We start from the raw sequence: 6,479 nt of genomic DNA on the forward strand, positions 1-6,479 counted from the left end.
AGAATCCTTATTTTCCATTTGTTCAGTTCTAATTTTGGGGGTATTATTTTCTGAGTGAGCTTTTATGTTTCCTTTTGGTCACTTTTATTTTTTGATGAGGTAATTCCTTTTCCAGTTAGCTATATTTACTTTTTTTTTTTTTTTTTTAGATTTTTGCAAGGCAAATGGGGTTAAGTGGCTTGCCCAAGGCCACACAGCTAGGTAATTATTAAGTGTCTGAGACCAGATTTGAACCCAGGTACTCCTGACTTCAAGGCCGGTGCTTTATCCACTATGCCACCTAGCCACCCCAGCTATATTTACTTTTAAAGGAGTTGATTTCTTTTCCTATTTGATCAGTTTTGCTTTTAAGGGTATTGTTTTCTTCAATCAATTTTTCACAATTCTCCTGCATGACTCTCATTTCATTTCTTTTTCTTTTCCTTCTTTCTCTCTTCTGTGGTTTTTAAAAATCCTTTTTGAGTCTGTCCAAGAGGTATTTTTTGGATTTGGGACCAAATCTGAAGCCCCTTTGAGGCTTCACTTATAGACATTTTGTCCCTGCTTGCCTCTTCTGAGATGGAACTTTTATTGTCTTTCTATGGTTCATGCTTTTTATGTTTTTTGTTTTTGCTTATTTTGATAGTTGAGTTCTGCTCCTGGGGCAAAGGGGCACAGTCCTAGTCTTTTTATGCTGGGGCTTGGGGTCTCTTCCCTGGCTTTCTCTTTGCCTGTGGTGTTGCCTTTGGTGTATCAAGTGCTAGTAGTTTATTCCCTGCATTAGCGTAGCCCAATTCAATCCTACCTGTTGTCCCAGAGTTCTGGGGCTCCAACTTTGTCTTCTGAGCTGGGATTGGGACCCTCACTGATGGTCTGCTGTACTATTGGCTTGCCTAACCCAGACCTGAGCTACGCTGTGGCTAAGAGCCTCCTGTTGGCTTGCCACCTTTCCTGCCTATTGTGGGCTATTCTCCCCTTCTACCCACATGATACAGACATTTACTGAAGTTCCTCTTCATATCTTGTGGTGAGAATTTGTTCCACTCTGCTTTTTAAAAAAATTTTTTTGTGGGTTCCATCACTTTTAGGGTCTCTTTAGAAACTTCATTTAAAGTTGTTTTGGAAAACCTCCAGGAGCTTCCTAGCTTTGCATCATCACCTTGACTCTGCCCTGGAAGTTGATAAATTTTTTTTTTTTAGGTTTTTGCAAGGCAAAGGGGTTAAGTGGCTTGTCCAAGGCCACACAGCTAAGTAATTATTAAGTGTCTGAGACCAGATTTGAACCCAGGTACTCCTGACTCCAGGGCCGGTGCTTTATCCACTGCACCACCTAGCCACCCCAAGTTGATAAATTTTTAATGTGAGCATTTATACCTTAGAAATTCTCAAATGCAAAAAATCAGGGCTTGAATCATTTGTCTGAAGTTAATAAAGTAATAGAGAAAATATTAATAATGATGATTAAACTTAGTATGTCATATGTTTAATATGACATAAATGTTCTATATTTAATACATATATATGTATTATACATGGGATAGCAAAGAGCCACTGAAGACTTTTGAGCAGACCTGTGCATTGGGAAGAATAATTTAATGGTAATATGTAGGATAAGTTGGAAGTGGCAGTCTAGAAATGGTGAGGAACATGAAAAAGTCTTGTCATAATCTAAGGGAAGAGGTAATATAAGCCCAAACTAGAGTCTTAATAGTGGGAATGCAAAGGAGGAAATGTATCCAAGATATATTGCAAAAGTAGAATTGATAGGAAATATCAAATAATTGATTCTATGAAGGGAAACATCTAAAGATGATTGATGTTTCAATTTTGAAACAGGAAAATGTAAAGGAGGATATTTATGTAGATATGTTTCATGAATAGTTAGAAATGAGGGAAAGTCTTCCATTCAGGACAGAAGTTAGGACTAGAATTAGATATCTGGGTTTCATTTACCTAATGAGAGTAATTAAAGCTGTGTGTGTGTGTGTGTGTGTGTGAGAGAGAGAGAGAGAGAGAGAGAGAGAGAGAGAGAGAGAGAGAGAGAGAGAGAGAGAGAGAGAGAAATATGGGGCTGGGGCAGAGTTATATGATTTTCCTACTTGTAGAGGGTAGACAGGTAGGAAAACCTATGAAGGAAAAAGGGAGACCAATCAAGGAGTCAGTAGTAGTATCAGAAGATTGAAATACTATGTAAGACAAAGGACAAGACAATTTCAAGAAGACGGGAATTGTCAATAATGTGAAAATGATTTGGAGAGTTCAAGAAGGATAATTAAGAAAACATTTTTAAATATGGAAGCTAAGAGGTGAATGGTAATCCTAGAAAAACCAGTTTTGATGGGGAAATATTAAGGAGTAAGGGAGTTGTGGTGATGGTGATAATGCAAGGATATCTGTAAGAAATTTGGCATTGAAAAGGAGTAACAAGATTAAATGGTAGCAAAAAACAAAAACAAAAAGATTAGATGGTGGCTGTAAGGGGTTGTCCTGGAATCTCATTAGAAGCCAAACATTTCAACTACTTACAGATTGTCACCCTCTAAATCCCATTTCCTCCTACACCTATAAAGTGGGAGTGATAATTCAAGTGAGTATAGCTCTCAGCTTTACAAAGCACCTCTCCCTTAACTATGTAAGAGGTAGAAAAATTATCATGATTTCTACTTTATAGAGAAGTAAATTGAAGTTCAAGGAAATTTGAGTGATTTGCCCAAACATACATAATTGGAAATGAGATTCAAAATCAGATCCTTTGAGATTCTTAATCTAGTACTCTTTCTAATAATCCATATTGTTTATTTTGGGTGGAGACAAACAATTAATTGTACTCAATTCAATCATCTGAGCCATATCTATTTTCTGTATTAAAAAATAATAGTGGGGAAGTTAGGTGGTACAGTGAATAGAGCACTGCCCCTAGAGTCAGGAAGACCTGACTTAAAATCTGGTCTCTGATACTTAATAATTACCTAGTTGTGTGACCTTGGGCAAGTCACTGAGCTTCATTGCATTGCAAAAACTAGAAAAAAGAAAAAAAATAATAACACTTCTGTGGGGATCCACTTTTATAGATCTGTACCTGGTACTCTGTATTTTATTCAAGTAATTTGAATTTGTAATGAACCTGGTTTCAAATCCTGATGCCACAATTTATTTCTTTTCTGAACTTGGATAATTCAATTCTTTAGGCCTCTTTATCATCATCTATAAAAAGGGGTTGGACAAGATGTCCCCTAAGGTTCCTTTTGGTTCTAATTCTATGTGCAGGTTGATGTTTCATTTTGTTGTCTTAGACATTCGAGAGTTTCAAATATGAAAAATGGAAAACAGAATGGATATTCCCATTCATAGTAAACTTCATTTACTAAATGTCTAAGTTCATTTTTCTGATGATTATATGAGGGAGGTACACAAAACTTCTTGTAGTATCTCTGCAGAAAGGCTAGGGTGCATGGTTCTAGAAGAGTTGTGAAGTGCCTTGTAAATATTATGGAACATACATAGGTATTCTAGACCTAGTTCCAATTTGCTATTACATGGTTAGGAGAAGCCTTATTCAATTGCATACATTGGGATACATTCAACTGGGGACATCCTCATAAAATTCCTGAGTTAGCCTTGCCCCAAACTCTGCCATTTTTTTTCTTCATTTTGGAAGTTTGACTCCTTTGCTGATGTTGCTTGGTAATAGACAATACTTTAAGAGGAGTGGATTTGGAATGCCTAGCATTACCATATCTAAAATTATATTATAAAACAAAAAAAACTGTTTGATTCTGGCTAAGAAATAGAGTGGTAGATCAGAGGAATTGATTAGGTGCAAAAGAGACAGCAGTAAATGACAATAGTCATCTACTATTTGATAAACCCAAAGATTCCAGCTTCTGTAATTAAAAACTCATTCTTTGACAAAAACTGCTGGGAAAACTGGAAGATAGTATGGCAAAAACTGGACATAGAGCAACATCTCATACCCTATAGCAAGATAAGGTTGAAATGGGTGTAGGATTTAGACATAAAAGGTAATATTATTGAGACAATTAGGAGAACAAGGAATAGTTTACTTGTCTGATTTGGAAAGGGGAGCAGTTTATGACCAAAGACGAGATAGATAGAGAACATTATAAAAAACAAACTAGATAATTTTGATTACATTGAGTTAAAAACTTTTTTCACGGACAAAACCACTGCAACCAAGATTAAAAGGAATGTAGTAAGTTGGGAAACAATTTTACAACTAGTGTTTCTGACAAAAGAATCATTTCTAAAATTATATATAGAGAACTGAATCCAATTTATAAAGAAACAAGTCATTCCCCAATTGATAAATGGTCAAATGGTCAAAGAATATGGAAAGACAACTCTCAGACTAAGAAATCAAAGTTTATACTCACACACACACACACACACACACACACACACACACACACACACACATATAGTCAGATGAAAAGTTGCTCTAAATCATTATTGATTAGAGAAATACAAATTAAAACATCTCTGAGGTAGCACCTCACACCTGTCAGATTGGCCAATATGACTATAAAGGAAAATGGTAAATGTTGGAGGGGATGTGGTAAATCTGGGACATTAATGCATTGTTGGTGGAGTTGTGAACTGATCTAACCTTTCTGGAGAATAATTTGAAAATATGCCCAAAGGGCAATAAAAATGTGCATACCCTTTGATCCAACAATACCACTACTGCGTCTGTATCCTGAAGAGATTATGAAAAAGAATAAAAATGCCACATATACAAAATTAATAGCATCTCTTTTTGTAGTGACAGAGAATTGGAAATCAAGGGGATGTCTATCAATTGGGTATATGTATGTGCTACAACGTTATTCTCCCATAAGAAATAAAGAGGGAGAGGATTTCAGAAAAGCCTGGAAAGGCTTACATGAACTGATGCTGAAATGAGCAGAACCAGAAGAACTTTATACACACTAATAACAACAGGAGGTGATGATTAATTATGATGGACTTGCTCATTTTGGCAGTGCAATAATCAAAGACAATTTTAAAAAACTTGTGAAGGAAAATACCACCCATATCTAGAGTAGAAACTGTGAAATTTAAAAGATCAAAACATATTATCTTCAATTTTAAAAAGTTATCTTATGTATTATGACATTTTTTCTCTCTGATTTTTATCCCCTCCATTTGGATCTGATTCTTCTCTCACAAAATGTTCAATATCGCTCTATGGTGATAACTATAATATGGTGATAACTATAATGCTTTCTATTAGTGGGGGGAGGGAAGGGAGGGAGGGAGAAAAATTGTATAACTCAAAACTTTGTAGAAATGATAGGTAAAAACTACTATTGATGTAGTTGGAAAAACATATAAACTAAAAAGATATTAGATTTTAAAAAAGAGGTGTAACCTTGATCCTTCTCCATTCAAGGTAAAGGGGCCCCCCAAAACAAACTTGTTCTTAGTTTCTGCATTTATTCTTTTTTATTCTAGGTGGAGTTCAGGGAGAATGACCTGGACACTACTTACTACAATTGGAAATGAGACTGAATAATGATCATCCAAAACCTATAATCATCTCTGTGATGAAGGTGGGTTTCTAGGTTGCTTGTAAAAACCTTCTTGAAAAGACAATCTGAGAGATCAGGCTCAGTTAGAAAAGCAAGTGAAGTCAGAAGTCTGATATTCTGAATAAACTAAGGAGGTGCTGAGGTATTATAAGTCTCAGTGAGAGCGAAAAGCTGATTCCCCTTCTACAGCTGTAGTTCCAAACCTTCCTTTTTCTTCTCTTTCCAACAGCACTAAGGCCCATCTCTACCTTCTCAGAGAATATAGATATAATTTACTTTATGTCCTTTTCAGATCTTGAAATTCTATATGATTATCTCCATTCTCTCTTCCTTTACTCCAGTTTTTAGTAAAAAAGATGACCCTTTCCCTTGTCAAGGTCAAGCTGTCTGCATTTACTTTAAAAATGCTATTTTTTCCAATTATATTGTAAAGACAATTATTAATATTTATTCAAAAAAATTTTGAGTTCCAAATTTTCTCCCTCCCTCCTTTGTTACCTCCTCCCTAAAATGGTAAGTACTTTAATAGAAGTTACATATATGTAATCAAACAAAACATTTTCCATATTAGTCAACACATGTACTTTTGATCCCCATACTTGACTTCCTTAGATGATTGTCTTTGTAATCATCTTCCTTCTCCTCTTTAATCTCATCCTATAAAATGACTCCTTTTTTCCACTTTACCTACCTACCTAAATATCTATCTACATACACACACACACACACACACACACACACACACACACACACACACACACACAAAGTCTCCTTTATCCTTAGAAGAATATTCACTAGATCCTATTATCCCCCTCAAGTTATTGTCTTAAAACTTCTCTTTTTCCTCAGTTGAATTCCTGGAAAGAGCTATCAACTTGCTCTCACACCACTTATTTCTCAACCCTTCGCAATCTGGCTTTCAACCTCATCATTCAATCGAAACTGCTC

Source organism: Macrotis lagotis, chromosome 1, assembly GCF_037893015.1.
Source record: "Macrotis lagotis isolate mMagLag1 chromosome 1, bilby.v1.9.chrom.fasta, whole genome shotgun sequence".
In the NCBI taxonomy this organism is placed as follows: domain Eukaryota; kingdom Metazoa; phylum Chordata; class Mammalia; order Peramelemorphia; family Peramelidae; genus Macrotis; species Macrotis lagotis.